At 46.3% G+C, this 24129-nt stretch overlaps 1 long non-coding RNA gene across 1 annotated transcript in view; it reads left to right on the top strand.

Annotated features, from left to right (window-relative positions):
* Window positions 1-14317, top strand: part of LOC141063380 (uncharacterized) — a 39389-nt gene extending 25072 nt beyond the window's left edge. The window contains exon 4 of the long non-coding RNA XR_012224868.1: window positions 14240-14317. This is a non-coding gene — a long non-coding RNA (uncharacterized lncRNA). The remainder of the gene's footprint in view (window positions 1-14239) is intronic.
* Window positions 14318-24129: the final 9812 nt, after the last annotated feature.

Below are 24129 nucleotides of genomic sequence, written 5' to 3'. Positions count from 1 at the left end.
GCCACTCCCCTCCCACAAGGGGAGATTATGGAGTTTGTGGCTGAGGTGAAACCCCACATTGGGGTCCTACATTCTGAGTGGGTTACATGTAGGGTCCTCCGTAATCTCCCAGCACAAATGGTCCTGGGTTTTCCATGGTTGTCCAGGCACAACCCGGTGATTGATTGGAAAACTCAGGACATAGTCCAGTGGAGTGGTTTCTGCCAGGACAATTGCTTGGCCACATGTGTGTCCGCCGTGACGCCCAGCCTTCCTGAGGCTTTGCAGGATTTTGCGGATGTATTCTCTGAGAGGGGTTGCTCAGAACTGCCTCCATCATCGAGCCTATGACTGTGTGATTAGGTTAAAACCTGGGGCCAAATTGCCTAAGGCCAGGATGTTTAATATTTCTGGTCCAGAGAGACAAGCTCTTAAAGACTACATCGCGGAGAGTCTGAGCAAAGGACACATCCGGCCTTCGTCCTCGCCTGTAGCAGCGGGGTTTTTCTTCATTAAGAAGAAAGATGGGGGGTTACGCCCGTGTCTGGATTTCCGGGAGTTAAACCAGATTACGATCCGTGATCCATACCCGATGCCTTTGATCCCTGATTTGTTCAACCAGGTGGCAGGGGCAAAGTGGTTTTCCAAGCTTGACCTCAGGGGGGCGTATAACCTCATAAGGGTCCGTCAGGGGGATGAGTGGAAGATGGCGTTTAACACTCCTGAGGGTCATTTTGAGAGCCTGGTTATGCCATTTGGGTTGACAACCGCACCTGCTGTTTTCCAACATTTTATTAATGATGTATTTGCTCATGTCCTGGGGAAATTTGTGATTGTATACCTGGATGATATCCTCATTTATTTGAGCGACCGGGACACTCATTTAGAGCATGTCAGGCAGGTGTACAGTTGCTCCGGGAGAATAAGCTCTATGCTAAGCTGGAAAAATGCTTATTTTTGTTCAGGAGTTGCCTTTTTTGGGATATATTGTGTCCGCCGCAGGGTTTAAAATGGACACCGCGAAGGTGCAAGCGGTGCTGCAATGGGAAAGGCCTGATAATCTGAAAGCGCTCCAGCGGTTCCTTGGGTTTGCTAATTATTATAGGAAATTTATAAAACACTTTTCTACTATAGCCAAACCGCTCACGGACATGACAAAAAAAGGTACCGATTTGGCTAGCTGGTCTGTGGTGGCGATACGTGCATTTGAGCGTCTGAAGAACAGTTTTGCTTCAGCCCCCATTCTGGTGCAACCGGACGTGTCTAAACCTTTTGTGGTGGAGGTTGATGCGTCTGAGGTGGGAGTGGGGGCAGTACTGTCACAGGGCTCGTCCTTGAGCGATATGCATCCATGCGCCTACTTCTCCAAGAAGCTGTCGCCGGCCGAACGGAATTAAGATATCGGCAACAGGGAGTTGTTGGCCATCAAATTGGCTTTTGAGGAATGGCGACACTTCTTGGAGGGGGTGGCTCACCAGGTCACAGTCATCACCGACCATAAGAACCTGCTTTATCTGGAGTCGGCCAAGCGTCTGTCTCCTAGGCAGGCACGCTGGGCATTGTTTTTTACACGTTTCAATTTTCTGGTGACTTACCATCCCGGGGCTAAAAACACCAAGGCGGATGACTTGTCCAGGTGTTTTCCGGGGGGAGAACCTCGGGAAGAGCCGGTACCCATACTCTAGGAAGGTGTAGTGGTCTCAGCTCTCACGACTGAGGTAGAGGTGGAGATTGCCGAGGCCCAAGAGGAGGTACTGCCAGGACTTCCCGCCAACAAATCATTTGCACCCCTTCATCTTCATCTTAAGGTGTTGAGGGAACACCACGACTCAGTACTGGCTGGTCATCCAGGGGTTAAGGGCACCTTGGAGCTGGTATCGCGTCGTTTCTGGTGGCCCAAAATCCGGCAGGACGTGGTCTTGTACGTGGCAGCTTGCATCACGTGCGCTAGGGCCAAGTCGCCCCGAGCCCGTCCTGCTGGCACGCTACAGCCTCTGGGGGTACCTAATAGGCCATGGACAGAAATCTCCATGGATTTTATCACTGACTTGCCAGCCTCGGCGGGGAACACGGTCATCCTGGTGGTGGTTGAACGATTTTCAAAGATGGCGCATTTTGTGTCGTTGCCTTTCTTGCCCAATGCAAAGACGTTGGCTCAGGTGTTTGTGCAGGAGGTGGTCAGACTCCACGGAATTCCGTCAGACATAGTATCTGATAGGGGAACTCAATTTGTGGCGAGGTTTTGGAAAGCGTTTTGCTCACGTTTGGGGATCAAGTTGTCACATTCATCGGCGTTTCATCCACAGTCAAATGGTCAAACTGAGCGCATGAACCAAAATCTGGAGCAGTATTTACGATGCTTTGTGTCCGACAACCAAGAGGAGTGGTCTACTTTCCTTCCTCTGGCCGAGTTCGCGTTAAATAATCACAGCCAAGAGTCATCGGGAGAGTCTCCGTTCTTTTGTGTTTACGGTCAACATCCTCAATTTTGTACCTTACGTCAGGGTGACTCGGGGGGCGTCCCGGAGGAGGACCAGCTAGGAGCTCAAATATCATCGGTCTGGAGGAGGGTGAAACAGCGATTGTTGAGCATGAGTGCGAGGTACAAACGGGTGGCTGACAGTAGACGCGTGCCAGGTCCGGACCTGTGTGTGGGTGAATGGGTATGGTTAGCGACTAAAAACATAAAACTCAAAATTCCATCTTTAAATTGGGTCCAAGGTTTATTGGGCCTTTTAAGATTGCAGCCATCATTAACCCAGTTGCTTATCGGTTGGAACTTCCTGCGGTATACAAGATACACAACGTGTTTCACAGGGCTTTATTTAAAAAGGTGGTAGGCTCTGTGGACACGACGCCGATGCCACCTCCGGGCATGGTAGATGGCGATTTAGAGTTTGAGGTCTCCAAGGTAGTGGACTCTCGAGTAGTGCGCCGTACTCTTCAGTATTTGATACACTGGCGGGGGTCTGGAGAGGAGGTGTTGGAGAGAGAAATTCGTATCTGGTGGCATATGATCCGTTGTTACCTTTTCGCCTTCCTATATTTGTGCTTTGTTTTGCCCTGTTCACATTACGGTATTGTCCTGTGTGTATGCGGCGCGGTGCGGTTTAAGTTCTCCCTGTCTGTCATTACTGTGTGGGCTTTGGTGGTTTGTCTCCTCACTGGGTGGAGGGTGGAGGGTTCAGCTTAGGGCTGAGCAGGAGATAAGGAAAGGTTGGAGGCTCAGGCATTTGCACCATTAGCAAAAACCCTGGGTTGAGGGTCAGACAGGGTTTCCCCTAGTTAAAGGGACACCACAGGGGCCCCGGGTATTTCAGCCTTAGTTGACCTAAGCCCCGCGTGACACCCTGCAGCTGAAAAACACCCCCATAGCATGATGCTGCCACCACCATGTTTCACTGCTGGGATTGTATTGGGCATGTGATGAGCATTGCCTGGTTTTCTCCACACATACCGCTTAGACTGATCACCAAAAAGTTCTATCTTCATCTCATCAGACCAGAGAATCTTATTTTTCATAGTCTTGGAGTCCTTCATGTGTTTTTAGCAAACTCTATGCAGGCTTTCATGTTTCTTGCACTGAGGAGAGGCTTCTGTTGGGCCACTCTACCAAAAAGGCCCAACTAGTGGTAGGCTGCAGTGATAGTTGACTTTGTGGAACTTTCTCCCATCTCCCTACTGCATCTGTGGAGCTCAGCCACAGTGATCTTGGGGTTCTTCTTTACTTCTCTCACCAAGGCTCTTGTCCCGCAATTGCTCAGTTTGGCTGGATGGCCAGGTCTAGGAGGACTTCTGGTGGTCACAAACTACTTCCATTTAAGGATTACAGAGGCCGCTGTGCTCTTAGGAGCCTTGAGTATTGTAGAAATTCTTTTGTAACTTTGGCCAGATCTGTGCCTTGCCACAATTCTGTCTCTGAGCTCCTTGGCCAGTTCCTTTTACCTCATGATTTTCATTTGGTCTGACATGCACTGTGAGCTGTGATCACAGTGGACTCCATAATTTGTTCTGAAGCCACTCCTTTGCTTTTTAGCTGTGTGCTTAGGGTCATTGTCTTGTTGGAAGGTAAACTTTTGGCCAAGTCTGAGGTCCAGAGCACTCTGGAAAAGTTTTTCAACCAGGATATCTCTGTACTTGGCCGCATTCATGTTTCCTTCAATTGCAACCAGTCGGCCTGTCCCTGCAGTGGAAAAACACCCCCATAGCAGGATGTTGCCACTACCATGTTTCACTCTGGGGATTGTACTGGGCAGGTGCTGAGCAGTGCCTGGTTTTCTCCACACATACTGCTTAGAATTATCACTAAAAACTTCTATCTTTGTCTCATCAGAGTAGAGAATCTTATTTCTCATAGTCTGGGAGTCCTTCATGTGTTTTTTAGAAAACTCTATGTGGGCTTTCATATGTCTGGCATTGGGGAGAGGCTTCCGTCAGGCCATTCTGCCATAAAGTCCCGACTGATGGAGGGCTGTAGTGATAGTTGATAGTTGATTTTGTGGAACTTTCTCCCATCTCCTTACTGCATCTGTGGAGCTCAGCCACAGTGATCTTGGGGTTCTTCTTTACCTCTCTCACCCAGGCTCTTCTCCCATGATTGCTCAGTTTGGTTGTATGGTCAGGCCTAGGAAGACTTCTGGTGGTCAAAAACTACTTCAATTTAAGGATTATGGAGGCCACTGTGATCTTAGCAACCTTGAGTATTGTAGAAATTCTTTTGTAACTTTGGCCAGATCTGTGCCTTGCCACAATTCTGTCTCCTAGTTCCTTGGCCAGTTCCTTTGACCTCATGATTTTCATTTGATTTGACATGCACTGTGAGCTGTGAGATCAGATATAGACACGTGTGTGCCTTTAAAAATTAAGTCCTTTCAGTTTAATTAAATACAGCTGGACTCCAAAGAAGGAGTAGAACCATCTCAAGGATTATCTCAAGGAACTGGACAACATGTGACTTATATATGAGTGTCTGAGCAAAGGGTCTGAACACTTATGATAAATGTAATATTTCATTTTTTCATTCTTAATAAATTTGCAAATATTTCTACATTTCTGTTTTTTTCAATCCAGATGGGGTGCAGAGTACACATTAATGAGAAAAAAAATGAACTTTTTTGTATTTACTAAATGGCTGCAGTGAAACAAAGAGTGAAAAAGTTAAAGGGGTCTGAATACTTTCTGTACCCACTGTATATAGATGTCAGTGACAGAGGCATGTATGTATGTATGTTACATACATAGATAGAAGAAAACCCGGCAATTTATCTGCCGTGCACTTTAAATTCACTGCAGGAGCCGACAGGATAGAAGAGACGGATTACATACAGTAAATACAAATAGAATAGGTAGATATATAGATGTCTGTGATAGTTACTGGAATATGCCCGAGACAATAAAAGGTGATATGAGCTGCCCCATAGATTAAAACTGGTCAGAGTGCTATGCAATGTTTTCTCGCATAGCACTCACCCGTTTTCTACAGTTGTGTGACTCCAGCCTAAGGGTTCAGTTTCAGGGCCGGACTGGGACAAAAACGCAGCCCTGCCACACAAACTCCACCAGCCCACAAACTATAACACTCCTCACCCCGATCAGTGAATTTTTGCTATACTTTGTCGTGCCCCTCACTCTCTTAAAAGGAGTTATTTGAAGAACCACATGTGAATGCCGCCACAGTGCGTATGATCGACCACAGTTGCATTTACATGGTGCTCTACAGAGCTCCAATTTTCAGGATCATGGGGGTCTCAGCAGTCGGATCTTCAGCAATTGGAAAGTTATCCCCTATCCAGAGGAGAGCATATTACTTGGGATAATCCATTTAAACAGCTTTTCCAATTTTTTATTTTTATTTGGCCATAGTAATATTAAAAATACTAAACCAGTATTGACCCTCCCAAAACCCAATGTTGCCTCTTCGACAACAAGACAGGAAAAGTGGGTAGTGTGCAAGTCACACAGGGCCGGCTTCAGGTTTTTGTGGGCCGCAGGTGAAAGAGTCTCAGTGGCCCCTTTAACGCATACCACAATTCATAATGCACAGATACAGCAGAGAAATATAGGTATACAATGCCAAAGCTTTCACTTCTTACATTACATGAGTGATAACTATTGTGCAATAGGTCAGAAACCAGACAGTGTAGTCCTCCATACAGAATAATGAGCCCCATATAATGATCCATACAGAATAATGAGCCCCATATAATGCTCCATACAGTATAATGAGCCCCATATAATGCTCAATACAGTATAATGAGCCCCATATATTGCCCGATTCATAATAATGTGCCCGATATAATGCTTCATACAGTATTATGGGTACAACATAGGGCTCCATACAGAATAATGAGCCCCATATAGTGCTCCATACAGTATTATGGCCCCATATAGTGCTCCATTCATAATAATGAGCCCCATATAATGCTCCATACAGAATAATGAGCCCCATATATTGCTCCATATAGTATAATGAGCCCCATATATTATGCCATACAGAATAATGAGGCCCATATATTGCTCCATACAGAATAATGAGCCCCATATAATGTTCCATACATTATAATGAGCCCCATATAATGCTCCATGCAGAATAATGAGCCCCATATAATGCTCCATACAGTATTATGGGTACCACATAGTCCTCCATACAGTGTAATGAGGCCTATTTATTGCTCCATACAGAATAATGAGCCCCATACAATGCTCCATACAGAATAATGAAGCCCATATATTGCTCCATAAAAAATAATGAGCCCCATATAATGCTTCATACAGTATTATGGGTACCACATAGTGCTCCATACAGTATAATGAGCCCTATATATTGCTGCATACAAAATAATAAGCCCCATATAATGCTCCATACAGTATTATGAGTACCACATAGTGCTCCATACAGTATGTTGAGCCCCATATATTGCTCCATACAGCATTGTGGGCACCACAGTGCTCCATACAGTACAATGAGCCCCATACATTGCTCCATACAGAATTATGAGCCCCATATATTGCTCCATACAGAATGATGATCCCCCTATACGATGCTCCAGTATATGATGGGACCCATATATTGTTCAAAACATTTTTAAAAAAAAAATAAAATCCTGCTCTGTCCTCTGCTCTGCTCCGGACTCCTAAATGTCGGCATCTTCCGGCTTTCTGCACTGTGACTGTTCAGGCAGAGGGAGTACAGACGTGACATCACTGCACCCTCTGACCTGAAACATGACAGTCAGAAGACGCCGCAGCGGAGGAGCGGGAGGAGGTAAGTACCGGAAGTGCCAGGGCCCTGAGCAAGCGGGGAGGGGTGGACTCTTTATTAGCCCATGTGGCAACATTTCAGTCCTACAGCAGAGAAAAGGTTATGTTATGGATCTGAAACGTTGCCACATTGGCTAATAAAGAGTCCGGCACTTTTATCACAACTTTTGAGAGTGATATATATATCACACACTCACATACACACACATGTACTCACATACACACACATGTATTCACACCACACACACTCACATACACACACACATGTATTCACATACACACATGTACTCACATACACACACATTTACTCACATCTCCAGCACAGGCCGCAAACCATCCTCTTTCCTGCCGGCTGTGACTGCACGGAGGTGGGTGGGCAGGCAGCTGCTACACACACACGTACACACACACGTACATACACACACATATGTACTCACACACACGTACTCACACTTCCCTCCCGATGCGATAGTATCAGGCACACCTCTAGTATATATATATATATATACACATATACACACACATAATAAGCGCAGATACTGAGAATTACAACATGTATACAGGATAGAAGTATACACAGCTCCACAATATATACTGTGGTAAGGAATATAGAGTGGAGCTGTGTATATAGTATATAGTGGGGCTCACCCTCGCAGACACGCTCATAGACATGCATGCAGACATGCATACAGAGACACTCGCACACACTCACTTAGATAAGTACATAGACATGCTTATAGACACTCGTATAAATGTATGCACACAGACAGACATGCTTATAAACAATCGCACGCATGCAAGCAGACACACCTGTATATACCAGCTCAGGCAGATGACAGCCCCCCCAGCCAGTCCCTGTATATACCAGCTCAGGCAAATGGCAGCCCCCCCAGCCAGTCCCTGTATACCAGCTCAGGCAGATGGCGGCCCCCCAGCCAGCCCCTGTATATACCCGCTAAGGGAGATGGCGGCCCCTCCAGCCAGCCCCTGTATATACCCGCTCGGTGCTCAGGCAGATGGCGGCCTCCCCAGCCAGGCCCCCCTGTAACCATCACATATCATCAGCTCAGGAGCCTCAGGCAGATGGCACTCCCCCAGCCAGGCACCCCCCCAGGCGCGCTCCCCCAGTACTCACCCCGCCCTGGCCAACTTACTGGACCTGAAACTGAAGAAGCCTGAGCCAGCGCGTGGGGGTAGGAGTTGCAGCAGCCGCTCCTGAATTCCTGCCAGGACACCAATGAAAGGACACACACACGTGATGTCTGACTATGAGTGAGTACTGCAGGTGCAGCTGCCTGCCCTGCAAGCAACCATTGACAGAAGAGCAGCGGCACAGCAGACTCTCTCCGGCTCCGCCCTCAAAGAACGTGCCACGACGTGCAGCTTCACGTCGCGGCACGTTCTTAACCCCTAGGATGCCACCCCAAAATCTTCAGTGCGCGCACCAATTGAAAACACCGCCGTACCCACAAATTTAAAGGGCCGGCGGCGGTTAAAAGAGGCCGGTGGCCGCCACATTAGCCAGTGGCCCACCACTGGCTCATAAATAGCGGCCCAGTGGGAAATTGCCCGGTTGGGCAGGTTACCAATACGGGCCTGTTCAGTTTGTGCAAACAGTATACCGTTTTTTTCTCGCAGGCTTGCAAAACGGACATGTAATGGAGCCCAATGACAGGTTTTCAAATGTAAACAAAAGAGTAGATCTAGACACATAGAATACATATATATATATATATATATATACACATGTCATTGAGACACATATATATATATATATATTTATATTTCACAGAGTTCTTCATAGCAGAATAGCCGCTAATTCAATTGTCGGCTTCTGTCAAATCATTCCCCAGCCTGAAATGAAATGACACATGGTTTACATACAGTAAACCATTTCATTTCATGTTTTTTTTATATGTCCCTGACTAATAATTAGATGAGGGTTTGTGTGGAAAATTTGGGAGGTGTAGGTGTTAATTTAAGGGGTTAATTCGTTGTAAAAAAATGTGTGGGCTCCCGCTGTATTTTGTCAACCAGAGAGGTAAAGCAGGTGAGTGAGGGTAGATTTAATAGCCATGAGAGGGACCATTGTTTTGGGTCCCCCCTGGCTACAAAAATCTGCCCCCAGACACCCCAGAAATGGCGCATCTATAAGATGTGCCAATTCTGGCACTTATCCTCTCTATTCCCATTGCCCTGTAGCGGTGGCAAATGGGTTAATATAACAAAGGGTTAATGTCACCATTCGATCGTAAGGTGACATTAAGTCGATTAATAATGGAGAGGTGTCAATAAGACACCGATCCATTATTAACCCTATACTAAGAAAGGGTTAAAAACCACACACAGACATTAATTAAAAAGTCTTTTAATGAAATAAATACACCAAGTTTTTGACAAATTTTTATTAGTCTGGTAATCCCAAAAAACCATGACCTGCACCAAAAATAACATAAAAAATCACCAACATCCTTACCTCTCTGCCGTTCAGTCACACACATGGCTCCACTCTGTAACCCTCGTTCACACGGGGCAATGCTCCGTACACCTTGTACACACATGGCTCTGCTCGTATACATTGTACTCATGCACCTCCACGCCGTAGACCTTGTACACACGCAGCTACACTTCGTTTGCTTTGCACACACACGACTCTGCTCTGTACACTTTGTACACACAGGGCTCTGCTCCCTACACCCTGTACACTTCGGGCTCCGTACACTTCGTATACACACGCGTCTCTGCTCCATACACCTCGTACACACGCGGCTCCGCTCTGTATACCTCGTGCACACGCAGCTCTGCTACATCCACCTTGTAAACCCCTCCTGACCCCACACATAAACTTCCCCTCATCCAGCACCATGACAACCAGCACAGGAGAGTCCTGCATACATGGAGGCTCCTGATCATGTGACCCCTGACTCCTCCCCTCCTGTGACCTCATCACAGGTCCTGTGAAGCCCAGTGACATCATTGCTGGGATTTAGCAGTGAGGGGCTGCAGTGGGTGGCAGGGGAGTGCTCTGGGAGGGCGAGGATGAGGTGCATGGGGGGCATGGCGGCGGGAAAAGTAAACTCGCTCTCCACTACCGTGGCCAGGAGGTGTTGTTTCATTGTGTGCCACTGCTTCTAGGGGGAGGCAGCTGCCCCCCCTGCCCCACGGTGGGTGCGCCAATGGGTACATCCACACATGTTTGGAAATGAATGAGGCTGTTTCTGAAGCAGGGCCTTGGATTTTTAAAAGCCACATTAAGGTGTATGGATATTTTTAATTTATTATAGATTAGTGTAAGCTAAGTCATAGGAATTTAGGGAGGAGGTCTATGATCATTGTTCCTTCCTATGTACAATGTAATAATGTAAGGAGTCTATGTTGTGAAGTCGATTTATAATAATTAGCTTGTATCATCATTACAGCACAAACCTCAATATTAGGGATAAAGTAAAGTCTGCAAGGTTTTTTATAAACTTTTTTATTACTTTTATATCTATATACACAATACGTCCAAACATTATCACATGGCACTTCAAACTAAGTGTTTCAACAAACAGGGTGGCAACAGTTCACTGTATTAACCACAAAGAAGCAAACCATTTAATTTGATTAAAAATTATTTCTTTTTATTGAAAAAATTAACAAGCTCTTAAAAATAGCCACATATACATGAATTTCTAAGGATTCATGTATATGTGGCTATTTTTAAGAGCTTGTTAATTTTTTCAATAAAAAGAAATAATTTTTAATCAAATTAAATGGTTTGCTTCTTTGTGGTTAATACAGTGAACTGTTGCTACTTTTATATTTAGAAATATATTTCATTTAAATATTACAAATCATTTCAATTCTATGAAATGAAAGAAAGCAACAAAATTTGATATTTTTAACATTTTCTTTACTTTCTTTTTTAGTCTGTAGTAGATTGCTGTAGCCTGGAGATGCCACTGTTGTCACTGATGTATATATAGAGCAAAAAAACTACATGGATGTTAATTATTTTTCAGTAGGTTGTTTGACTTTTGCTGGGCATTTTCACTTTTTAAATTATTGATTTCATTAAATATAAATAAAACATTGACAATGAAAGTGTATTAGAAAATGATGTAAAAAGAAAAGAGAATGCATTTCTCCAGCTCATCCACAAAAAGTCATCTCTCTTGTAAACACTCAGCAGCGGCAGCCAAACAAGTCATTTTTTTTCTAAATACGCTCACCACATTGTGCCTATTTGTGATGTTCCCAGAACTTAACAAAATGCTTTAATCAGCAAATAAAGTCTTTTATTTTTTCAGAACCATATTAGATTTGTATTCGGCGTATAGTAATTTATACCCAGTATAGTCTACTTCACAACTATATGTTGTTATGGTTAATATTTTATAACTTGCTTTTATTATTATTTAAGACAATTTATATATCTGAGCGATATAACTTTGACATTCAGTTTTGCTTAGTTTTCCTTTGGAAAATAATCTGTGTGTGGGTTTTGCTAAATTGTGAAACTGTTTTAGACATTGTCTGGTTTTATAAATGCAGATGTAAGTGTTGACCTTATATCCTTATATGTTTGCTGCTGTCATGTTGACCTTATATACCCTTTTTTCTCTATATATAAATTTGAATGCGTGTGTGTGTGTGTGCATCACCAACCAATCACGAAGCAGCAGAGTGGGACATCAACCAATCATGAAGCAGCAGCGTGGGACACGGATGAAGAGCGGGGCTGAGGGTGGATACAGCAGGACAGTGCATGTAGAGCAGGGCTGTGAAGGAAGACAGTCTTCAGGACAGGAGCCGAATAGTGCCGCCACCCTCCCAACCCTGTCCCAGCTCAGTCGGCGCTCCCCGTCGCCAACTGCACTATCCCCCTCTCCCCTGCAGCTTCCGGCCTAAATTTAGTCCCCGGCTTCTACTGCGGCCTACTACAGGGCTAGGTCACCCCCCCACCGGCCGCCCAATCACATGCGCTGCAGCTCTGCTCTAGCTCCGCCCACTCCTGCAAGCTCCACCCACTCCAGATGCCTGTGCTAGGCCACGCCCCCAGGCCGTCCAATCACATGCACTGCAGCTCTGCTCTAGCTCCGCGCACTCCATCCAGCTCTGCCCACTCCGGCCGAATGAACAATCTGCGCACCTCTCTCTCCTGGTCCCGGCATCACCGCGTGTGGTGCATGGAGAGTGGGGTAGTGGAGGAAGGATGACAGCGGGGCTGTAGAGGGAGAGAGCGGGAGAGCAGGGCTGTGAAGGAAGAGAATGGGGCTGTGGACGGAGAGAGCGGGAGAGCAGGGCTGTGAAGGAAGAGGACGGGGCTGTGGTGGGAGAGAGCGGGAGAGCAGGGCTGCGAAGGAAGAGAACGGGGCTGTGGATGGGGAGAGCAGGGCTGTGGACGAAGAGACCGGGGCTGTGGAGGGAGAGAGCGGGACAGCAGGGCTGTGGAAGAAGAGAGTGGGGCTGTGGAGGGACACCGGGACATGGATGTGGAGTGCGGCTGTGGAGGGATAGAACGGGATGGTGGGTGGAGAGCAGGGCTGCGGAAGGAGAGAGCATGATGGCAGGTGGAGAGCGGGGCTGTTAAGGAAGACAGCAGGACCCACAGTCAGGTACTATGCCCGGGCAACGCAGGGCTCTTCAGCTAGTTGTGCTAAATTTTTATATTTTCACATTTTTAAATATTTATATTTGTTATAGGGTCCAGCATACAGGCTCTATACACAGATAGAAATGTGTATTGTTATGCTTTGTTGACGCTAATTGGTCAAAATTGGTAAATCTGTAGAGCTCTCTTGCCTCACCCCCAAAGCTCTAACTAGAGAAGCATTTCCACAAAACCTGTTCACATGGTCAGGCTTTAAATACATTGGATAAGACTGCTCTGATGTGGGTATACCTTGGCATTTGGTAAAGCGGCTTAGCGTACATTTTTTGCAAAAAACGTATCAACTAAATACCCTGTTTGTTATCATCTTTTTACTAGCACTTGCTGTTAATTGTTGGGATTTTTTTACAGCAGAGTATTTTTCACATTTGTTGTACTGTGTTTCTCTGTGTTCCAGTCTCTTGGTGGTGTGAACACTGTCTTACCAACTTGATCACTCTATGTGCATGGCCCATGCGTTTGTTTTTATTCATAGAGGGAAAGGTGTCTACTGGGGGCCAACGTAGTGTGTTGGCACTACTGGGGGCCATAATATAGTGTGCGGTGGCTTTGGGGTGTCATCATAAAGTTTGAGTTGACTATTGGGGGCCATCATACAGTGTGAGTAGGGCTACTGGGTGCCATCATGCAGTGTAAGTGAAGCTACTTCAGGCCATCATACAGCATGTGGGGGCTAATAGGGGCAATCATGCAGTGTAGGACATCACACGTCATAGGGGGAAATGTGGGGACATCACAGTGTGCATAGGGAGAGGTGGGAGCATCACACTGTGTATAGGAAGATAAAGGGGACATCACACTACTTACAAGGAGATGTGGGGCCATCAGGACATCACACTGTTTATAGGAAACTGTGGGTCCATTATGCTATGTATGGGGGAGTTGAGGGAGATATCATGCTGAGTATAAGGCATCATACTGCCTATAGAGAAATGTGATGACATCACACTGTGTCAATAGGAACTATACAGCTCTGGCAAAATTTAAGAGACCACCACATCAAAACCCTGTCATGGGCAGCTCACTCTCCAGACCTGAACCCCATTGAAAACCTCTGGAATGTAATCAAGAGGATGATGGATAATCACAAGCTATCATACAAAGAAGAGCTGCTTAAATTGTTGCCCCAGAAGCAGTGTGAAAGACTGATGGAAAGCATGCCAAGACGCATGAAAGCTGTGATTAAAAATCATGGTTATTCCACAAAATATTGATTTCTGAACTCATCCTGAGTTAAAACATTAGTATTGTTGTTTCTAAATGTTTCTGAACTTGTTTTCTTTGCATTATTTGAGGTCTGAAAGCACTTTTTGTTTTTTAATTTTGACCATTTCTCTTTTTCAGAAAAAAAAAAGGTATTGCTTGGAAATTTGGAGACGTTGTCAGAAGTTTGTAGACTAAAAGAACAATTACACACCACCCCCAGTCATTGCAGTGCCATATGAGATGTCTGTTTAGTAATCCTGAATATTTCAAGAATTATCTAATAAAAGTTTTCCAATTTTTAAATAAGCCCTGTGAGTGAGCTGGATCCACTTCTATTTTTCCTGTGGCAGCAAGATGCAGAAATTGTGCAGGTTGGGCACAGTTGGAGATGGTGCTGTAAATGTGAGAAGTCACGTCATGTGTCTTTGTTGTAAACTGCAGACGAGTTGTGGCTGGAATAAGTTATGGCAGTGCAAGCCAGATGGAAAAGAAAGGAAAAGTGAATGATTCTATCAGAAAGAACGTCAGCTGTAAGTTTCTGTAACTGCATCGTGATCTTTGTTCTGCAGGACTGGTATATGCCATTTTATGGTTAGAACTGTATACGGCAATAATATTAATGTTATTCTTTTTATGGAGATTTTCAGTAACAGCATTATCGTCTTCTCAGGTTCCTCTATGCTGTCAGTCAGGGTGCACCATCGTAGATGTAGACGTGGTTACCTTATCAGATGTTTCGCTATCCCTGAGATGAACCCCTAGCTATGCTTCTGCTTCCTCTTCAAAACAAAAATCCATTGAATCTTTTGGTAAGACCACAAAAATGATGACTTAAACAGTTAACAGTGGTACACATATAATGACACTACCATATAATGCACTACCACTGGCAGCATGAAAGAGAGCATAACGGTGTGATTACAGCCATGAATTTTTAACTGTATAACGCTCCAGCGTTTAACAGAAAACATAGTTTGAAGAGCTGGCCAGTGACAATAGAAAAAGACAACATAAGTCCAGTGCAGCCAGATTCTCATGTTTCACACCAGTTGACAGAAAGATCTCTCTCCATCTACACACGTGGTCAGAATTGTTGGTACCCCTCATTTAATGACAGAAAAAAACCCACAATTGTCACAGAAATAACTTGAATCTGACAAAAGTAATAATAAATCAAAAATCTATGAAAATGACCAAATGAATTTAAAAAAAAAATAAAACTCATGAAATAAGCCAGGATAGAAATGATGGAACCCCTGAACATAATGTGACAAAAGGGACTTGTTAAATCAAGGTGTGTCCACTAATTAGCATCACAGGTGTCTACAGTCTTGGAATCAGTGAGTGGGCCTGTACAGAGGGCTACAGATACTCACTGTGCTATTTGGTGACATGGTCTGTATCACACTCAACATGGACCAGAGGAAGCGAAGGAAAGAGTTGTCTCAGGAGATTAGAAAGAAAATTATAGATAAACTTGTTAAAGGTAAAAGTTATAAGACCATCTCCAAGCAGCTCAGTATTCCTTTGACTACAGTTGAACATATTATTCAGAAATGTAAGCTCCATGGGACTGTGGCCAACCTCCCTGGACGTGGCCAAATGCAGAAAATTGATGAGAAATCAAAGAGACAGACAATACGAATGGTAACAAAGGAGACCAGAAAAACTTCTAAGCAGATTAAGGGCCATGGACATTGCCCCCCAGCCTAAAAATAGCAGCCCGTAGCTGCCCAGAAAAGGCACATCTATTAGATGCGCCAATTTGGGTGCATTGCCCTTCTCTTCCCACTTGCCTTGTAGCGGTGGCAAGTGGGGTTCATATTTTTGGGGTTGATGTCATCTTTACATTGTCTGGTAACATCAAGCCCATGGCTTACTAATGGAGAGGTGTCTATAGGACACTTATCCATTAATAATCCTATAGTTCTATTGTAAATAAAGACACAACAAGAATAAAGTGTTTTATTTGAAATAAAAGAAAACCAAAATTTTCCTTTTTTATTTAAAAATAACAAACGCAGTTATACTAACCTAATGACAATTACATTGAATCCTTCATATCCTGTAATAAAACAAAAATTAAAAAAACAATATCCATCACCTGTCTGACATTCTGTCCCACGCTATAATCCATGTCTGGGGATTTCACCGCAGTTCAAATTCACCTCAGTGCTAGAGTTGAGCGACTTTTGGTTTTTTAGGGTCGCGTTTCGTTTCGTGAAACCCGACTTTTCCAAAAGTCGGGTCGAGCAAGATCGTCCTATTATAGGGAAAAGTCGGGGTGGTCCCGAAACACGAAACCCAATGTAAGTCAATGGGGAATAAAAGTCGGCAGTGAGAGGACAGGAAACACACCTACAGTGCCCATTTGAATGCCAAAAGCATCAATTCTTCTTACTTAAGCTTGTCAACCTTAATTAACTTCATAATACAAGTTATGCACTGAAAAATGGGGGTTATTTGGCTAAAGTTGTGGGGGGGAGGGCTGGCTGCAGGTTTTCATGTGCCCTGGGCGAAAGAGCGCCCCTTTAACACATACCACAACTCATCATGCTCCGATACGGCAGAGAAATAGCGGTATAGTACAATGAAAAATACCTCACTTTTTACATCTCATGACGAGGCCCATCTATTTCTCCATACAGAATCATTGGTCCCATATAATGTTTGAAACAGTATATGATGAGCTCCACATAATGCTACAGTATATGTTGGTCCCCATGGATGAAGCTCCACTGTCTTATGGGCCCAAATAATGCTCCAAACATAATGGGCCCCATTTCTAATGCTCTAGTGTATAATGGGCCCTGTAAATGCTGCTCCAGTGTCTGATGTCCACCTGTGGAATGTTCCGTGTATGGTGGGCCCCATCTATCATTCTCCAGAGTATAGTGCTCCCCAAAAATTGCTGTCCCAACATTGAAAACAATCAAATAAGTCTCCTCGCTAGGGAATCCCTGTACTAGTCTAGACTCCTCGTCGTCCCCATCTTCCATCTCACTGCACAGTATTTCAACTTTGCAAGTGCTGTGATCCTGGGCAAGCAGGGGGGGCCCACTCGTTGGCGACGGCACTGGCACAGGGCCCCTGATAGTACGGTGGTGTGTCTGATGGCGGGTGGGCCGAACCTGCACTTTCATCTGCAGCTTCCTCTTTGTCACCGTGTAAGATGGAACTGTATATGGGAAGGGTAACCTGAGTTTCATCAGGGTCAGATTCAGGCCGGGTAGCGTGCGAGGGGAATGTAGTGGTCTGGGTCAATGTACCAGCAGATTCATCGAGCAGTGGCTGGGCATCAGTGCACTTGTGTCGCCCCCAGGAGTACGGTCGCCACAGTGGCATTACCTTCTTCCTAGGGAGTGTGATGTCATGCTTGGGAGCAACAAAGGATCTCTCTAGCAGGTTAACTGATTGGGCGGCGTTATTCCCACGAGTCATGACCCTCCAAACAGCGTTCATGAAGGCAAAGTGTTTGTTTTACGTGGGCAGTATGGTTGCAAAGCTGAACCTTAAAGGAATGTCCACAAGGGCACCACCAGGAGTGGAGCCTACGGTTAAATTCGACTCCACCTGGGAAACCTCAACCATGCCAGCTACAGAACAGATGCACACATTGCAAGCTTAATTCCGTTAACAAACGAGACTCCGTCATGCCCCACGGTCCGAGTCCGGCTTACTAGAGGGACACGTGAGGCTCTGGCACATGAGATTGGCCAATAACTGGTGTGTCATGCCCTTACATGTCCATGGCTGCATGTGCGCTACACTGAAAAGGCCAGCGTTTGTCGCTTACAGGTGCAGATAACCCGCTGAACAACGTTAGTGATGGGGATCACTGATTACAGTTATTACCCACGAACAATGATTTCCCAGTAAGTGCAGGTCAACCGCAGTTCCGGAATTAGGCCTAACCGTCATTCCTGAAAAAATGAAAAACTTACGTGTGCAAACCACAGGTGCTATAGCTTGCTTAACAGCTCGCCAGCCGTTCTCACGCCCAGTATGGATTACACGTGATTGCACAAAGGTGAGAAAGGGTACCGTATCCCCGGATAACATGTATGGAGAGCGTACACATTCAAAATATATGTCTCAGGAGGCAGGCTCAGACGGTGTTAGGCCCAGTATGGATTGCACGTGATTGCACAAAGGTTAGAAAGGGTACCGTATCCCCAGATAACATGTATGGATAGCGTACACATTCAAAATATATGTCTATACATCAGGAGGCAGGCTCAGACGGTGTTAGGCCCAGTATGGATTGCACGTGATTGCACAAAGGTTAGAAAGGGTACTGTTTCCACAGATAACATGTATGGATAGCGTACACATTCAAAATATATGTCTCAGGAGGCAGGCTCAGACGGTGTTAGGCCCAGTATGGATTGCACGTGATTGCACAAAGGTTAGAAAGGGTACCGTATCCCCCAGATAACATGTATGGATAGCGTACACATTCAAAATGTATGTCTCAGGAGGCAGGCTCAGACGGTGTTAGGCCCAGTATGGATTGCACGTGATTGCACAAAGGTTAGAAAGGGTACCGTATCCCCGGATAACATGTATGGATAGCGTACACATTCAAAATATATGTCTCAGGAGGCAGGCTCAGACGGTGTTAGGCCCAGTATGGATTGCACGTGATTGCACAAAGGTTAGAAAGGGTACCGTATCCCCAGATAGCATGTATGGATAGCGTACACATTCAAAATATATGTCTCAGGAGGCAGGCTCAGACGGTGTTAGGCCCAGTATGGATTGCACGTGATTGCACAAAGGTTAGAAAGGGTACCGTATCCCCAGATAACATGTATGGATAGCGTACACATTCAAAATATATGTCTATACATCAGGAGGCAGGCTCAGACGGTGTTAGGCCCAGTATGGATTGCACGTGATTGCACAAAGGTTAGAAAGGGTACCGTTTCCCCGGATAACATGTATGGATAGCGTACACATTCAAAATATATGTCTCAGGAGGCAGGCTCAGACGGTGTTAGGCCCAGTATGGATTGCACAAAGGTTAGAAAGGGTACCGTATCCCCGGATAACATGTATGGATAGCGTACACATTCAAAATATATGTCTCAGGAGGCAGGCTCAGACGGTGTTAGGCCCAGTATGGATTGTACGTGATTGCACAAAGAAATAGAAAGGGTACCGTATCCCCAGATAACATGTATGGATAGCGTACACATTCAAAATATATGTCTCAGGAGGCAGGCTCAGACGGTGTTAGGCCCAGTATGGATTGCACGTGATTGCACAAAGGTTAGAAAGGGTACCGTATCCCCCAGATAACATGTATGGATAGCGTACACATTCAAAATATATGTCTCAGGAGGCAGGCTCAGACGGTGTTAGGCCCAGTATGGATTGCACGTGATTGCACAAAGGTTAGAAAGGTTACCGTATCCCCAGATAACATGTATGGATAGCGTACACATTCAAAATATATGTCTATACATCAGGAGGCAGGCTCAGACGGTGTTAGGCCCAGTATGGATTGCACGTGATTGCACAAAGGTAAGAAAGGGTACCGTTTCCCCGGATAACATGTATGGATAGCGTACACATTCAAAATATATGTCTCAGGAGGCAGGCTCAGACGGTGTTAGGCCCAGTATGGATTGCATGTGATTGCACAAAGGTTAGAAAGGGTACCGTATCCCCGGATAACATGTATGGATAACGTACACATTCAAAATATATGTCTCAGGAGGCAGGCTCAGACGGTGTTAGGCCCAGTATGGATTGCACGTGATTGCACAAAGGTTAGAAAGGGTACCGTATCCCCAGATAACATGTATGGATAGCGTACACATTCAAAATATATGTCTATACATCAGGAGGCAGGCTCAGATGGTGTCAGGCACAGTATGGATTTGACGGCCCAGATTACACAGCGGAGGAGCAGGGAGAGGTAAAGATTGCAAATGCTGGGGCCCTGCCCAAGCAATGGGGGCCCACTCGTGGGCGTCGGTACTGGCACTGGGCCCCTCATAGTACGGCGGTGTGTCTGACGGCGGGTGTGCACCACCACCGTCAGAGACACTTGATTGCACTATGAGGGACCCTGTGCCAGTGCCCGCGCCCAAGAGTCGGCCTACCCACCTGTCCAGGGCAACGGCACTCGCACGGTGTCGTGCGCTAGGTGGTGACCCCGGCCATGGGGGGGAGGCAGCACAGTTAGGGAGTTTTAGAAAGTGGCATATGTTGATGTTGGACATTCAGCTGATGCAAAAGGCGAAATAGGTGAAGTCCCAGGAAGAGGTGGACCAAAGCAAGCCATTTTTCTGTCACCCTATGTGTCATCAGGGGAAGGTGGGACAAAATCCTTGGAAACCCATGCATGGTTCATTTTAATGAAGGTTAGATCATCCACATTTTGGGTTGACAGACGGGTACTTTTTTCTGTCAGGATTGATCCAGCTGCACTGAAGACTCTTTCCGATAGCACACTTGCAGCTGGGCAAGCGAGCTCCTGTAAGGCATATTGGGCCAATTCAGGCCAGGTGTCCAGTTTAGCGGCCCAATAGTCAAAGGGGAATGACCTGTGTGGGAGAACATCGATATGGGAGGAAAAGTAGTTTGTAACCATAGTTGACAACTGCTGTCTCCTGTCACTTTCCATCGATGCAGTATTACCAGTTGTGTGAGCGGTATTTGAAAAATCAGTCCACAACATTGTCATGAAACCCCTGTCTCCAACGCCACTTCTGCTGTGTGCACCACGAACACCTCTGCCAAGCTGCCCCCGGCCCGTACGGCTCGTGTGAGAACCATCACCGCTGCTGTGTGCTGGGAATGCCTCAAGCAACCGATTTACCAGAGTTGCTTGTTTATTAGCCAATATTAGGTCAAGGTTCTCCTGTGGCATGATGTTTTGTAATTTGCCTTTATAGCGTGGATCCAGGATGCTGGCCAACCAGTAGTCGTCATCGTTCATAATTTTGGCAATGCGGGGGTCCCTTTTTAGGATCTGCAAGGCATAATCTGACATGTGGGTCAATGTTCCCGGTGTCAATGATGCACTGCGAGTGCTGGGTGGAGGAGCACTTTCTGGCAAATCCACATCCCTCCAGTCACGCACAAACCCTGTACCAGACCTTGCCACGCCAACATTTTCACTTGCCCCACGAGATGCATCCTCCTCCCCTAAGTAATCATCCCCATCATCATCCTCCTCCTCCTCTTCTTCCTCCACCTCGTCCAGGAGAGGTCCCTGAGCAGACAATGGCTGAATGTCATCAAGGATTCCCTCCTCCTCTTCCTCCTCATCAACATTGGCTGCAGACGCCTGCTCCTTAAGGTGCGTCAAAGTTTGCATGAGCAGACGCATAAGTGGGATGCTCATGCTTAGGATGGCGTCGTCTGCGCTTACCAGCCGTGTGCATTCCTCAAAACACTGAAGGACTTTACAAAGGTCTTTCAGCTTCGACCACTGCACACCTGTCAACTCCATGTCTGCTCTCAAAGTGCCTGGCCGTGTATCCTCCCACAAATGCATTATGGCCTGCCTCTGCTCGCACAGCCGCTCCACCATGTGCAGGGTGGAGTTCCACCTTGTTGCAATGTCGATAATGAGGCGGTGGTTGGGAAGGTGGAGCAATCGCTGCAGCTTCTGCATACGAACGGAGTGTACAGGCGACCGGCGGATGTGCGAGCACAGTCTTCGCACCTTCTGGAGCAGGGCTGTTAACTCCGGATAATTTTTGAGGAAGCACTGCACCACCAGGTTCAAGGTGTGAGCCAAGCAAGGTATGTGGCTGAGTTTTGAAAGGGCTATGGCTGCCACAAAATTACGGCCGTTATCACTAACTACCTTGCCTGCCTCAAGATGTACACTGCCCAGCCATGACTCAGTTTGTCGCTTCAAGTACTCGGCCAGCACCTCGGCGTTGTGTCTGTTGCCCAAACACATCATCTGCAACACAGCCTGCTGACGCTTTCCACTAGCTGCGCGATAGGGGGACACATCGTGTGCAACAGTGGCAGCTGCAGATGGAGTGCTCGTACGACTGCGCTCTGTGGACGAGCTTTCGCTTCTGGAGGAGGAGGAGGAGGGTGGAACGCCTACAGCCAACTGTTTCCTATACCGTGGGCTAGGCAGCACTGTCCCACCACCGCTGTCCCCTGTGGACCCTGCATCCACCACATTAACCCAGTGCGCAGTGATGGACACGTAACGGCCCTGGCCATGCCGACTGGACCATGCATCAGTTGTGAGGTGCACCTTTCCGCTCACTGACTGCTTGAGTGCATGGACAATGCGGTCTTTCACATGATGGTGGAGGGCTGGGATGGCTTTTCGAGAGAAGAAGTGGCGACTGGGTAGGTCATAGCGTGGTACTGCATAGGCCATGAGTTCGCGGAAAGCTGTGCTTTCCACCAACCGAAAGGGCATCATCTCAAACGAGATTAGTTTGGCAATGTGGGCGTTCAAACCCAGTGTACGCGGATGAGAGACTGAGTACGTTTCTTGACCTACTCATAGTGTCTGGGAGGGTGAGCTGGACTTGAGAGCTGCATATGGTGGAAGTAGCGGTGGACAGGGCGGACTGAGAGAGGGTTGATGATGGTGATGGAGTTGGTGTTCTTTCTGATGGCCTAGAATCAGTCTTTTGTTGATATAACAGTGGGATTCCCTGACTGCTGTGGCCTTGCAACGACACCTCAACATTTGCTGCTGTGCTAACCGGTGGGCTTACAGTGGGGGAAACAATGTAGCGTTGCTGACTACCTTCGTTGTGATCAGTTGCACATGTGGCACTTGAGGTTTGGTGTTGTATCCACGCTTGCAAGTGCATGCTGGTTAAATGTCTAAGCATGCAACTGGTATTCAAATTTTTCAGATTTTTCCCTCGGCTAAAGGTCTTTGCGCACTTCTTACAGATAACCTTGGCCTGATCATGAGGATTTTGTTCAAAAAAGTGCCACACTGCACTCTTCCTACTTTGGCAGACATTTTGCGGCCTAGCACGCTGTGATCTTTTGACCCTCTGGACAAGCTGTCCAGCAACTCTTTTGATGTTTGGAACCTGTCTTTGGAGTGCTACGGGCCTGCCAGATAACAGTTGTTGCGATGTCGATGTCTGCTGTGGATGCTCCTCATCTGAGCTATTGGAAGCAGCACCCTCTTCCCCCAATGGATGCCAATCTGGGTCAACAACTGGGTCATCCATCACCTCCTCTTCTATGTCATGTGCACCTTCCTCTGTGTCACCGTGTATGGTGGTATAGTGTGCGGGAAGGGGCACCTGAGTCTCATCAGGGTCAGAATCTGGCTCTGTACACTGCGAGGACAATGTAGTGCTCTGAGTGAATGTACCAGCAGAATAATCTATCAGCGGCTGTGCATCAGTGCACTTCATGTCAGATTCATCTTGGCCTGGGTAATTCACCATTTGACTTGATAATCCAGGCATGGTATGTGAAAACAGCTCCATGGAGTAATCAGTAGTATGGCCTGCGTCATCCTTCAATCTTGGTTGGGGTGAAGGACACAAGGAAAGGTGTGGTTCATGAACATGAGCCTCCAATGACGACTCAGTGCTTTTACTTTTTACAACTGAAGAAGAGGAGGCGATAGAGCTGGAGGCTGAGTCAGCAATGTAAGACAAAACTTTTTCCTGATGCTCTGGCTTTAAAAGCGGTTTGCCAACTCCTAGAAAACTAAGCGTTCGAGGCCTTATGTAGCCAGACGATGACGCAGGCTCAACACCTCCTGCATTCGGTCCTATTTTGCTCTTGCCACTACCATCAGATCCACCACCAACACCATCATTACCAGCTGCCAACCCCCGCCCAATTCCACGGCCTCTTCCACCAGCCTTACTCATTTTTGGTAGAAATGTAGACAAAATCCAACAAACTATATAGTAATGTAAAACAAGGTACAAGGTGTCTATAGGACAGGGGAGATTTTGAATTTCTGCAGACACTTGTGGACACTGGACACTTTTGGATTGTGTGAGGCCCACTGATATCTGAACGCTATGTCACAGGCTCGATGGCACAGCTGT

The sequence above is a fragment of the Dendrobates tinctorius genome, unplaced genomic scaffold (assembly GCF_039654945.1).
Source record: "Dendrobates tinctorius isolate UK_male_01 unplaced genomic scaffold, ASM3965494v1 ptg000250l, whole genome shotgun sequence".
NCBI lineage: Eukaryota > Metazoa > Chordata > Amphibia > Anura > Dendrobatidae > Dendrobates > Dendrobates tinctorius.
Note: the sequence above shows the minus strand (reverse complement) of the source record. Positions and strands in the feature narration are given on the sequence as shown.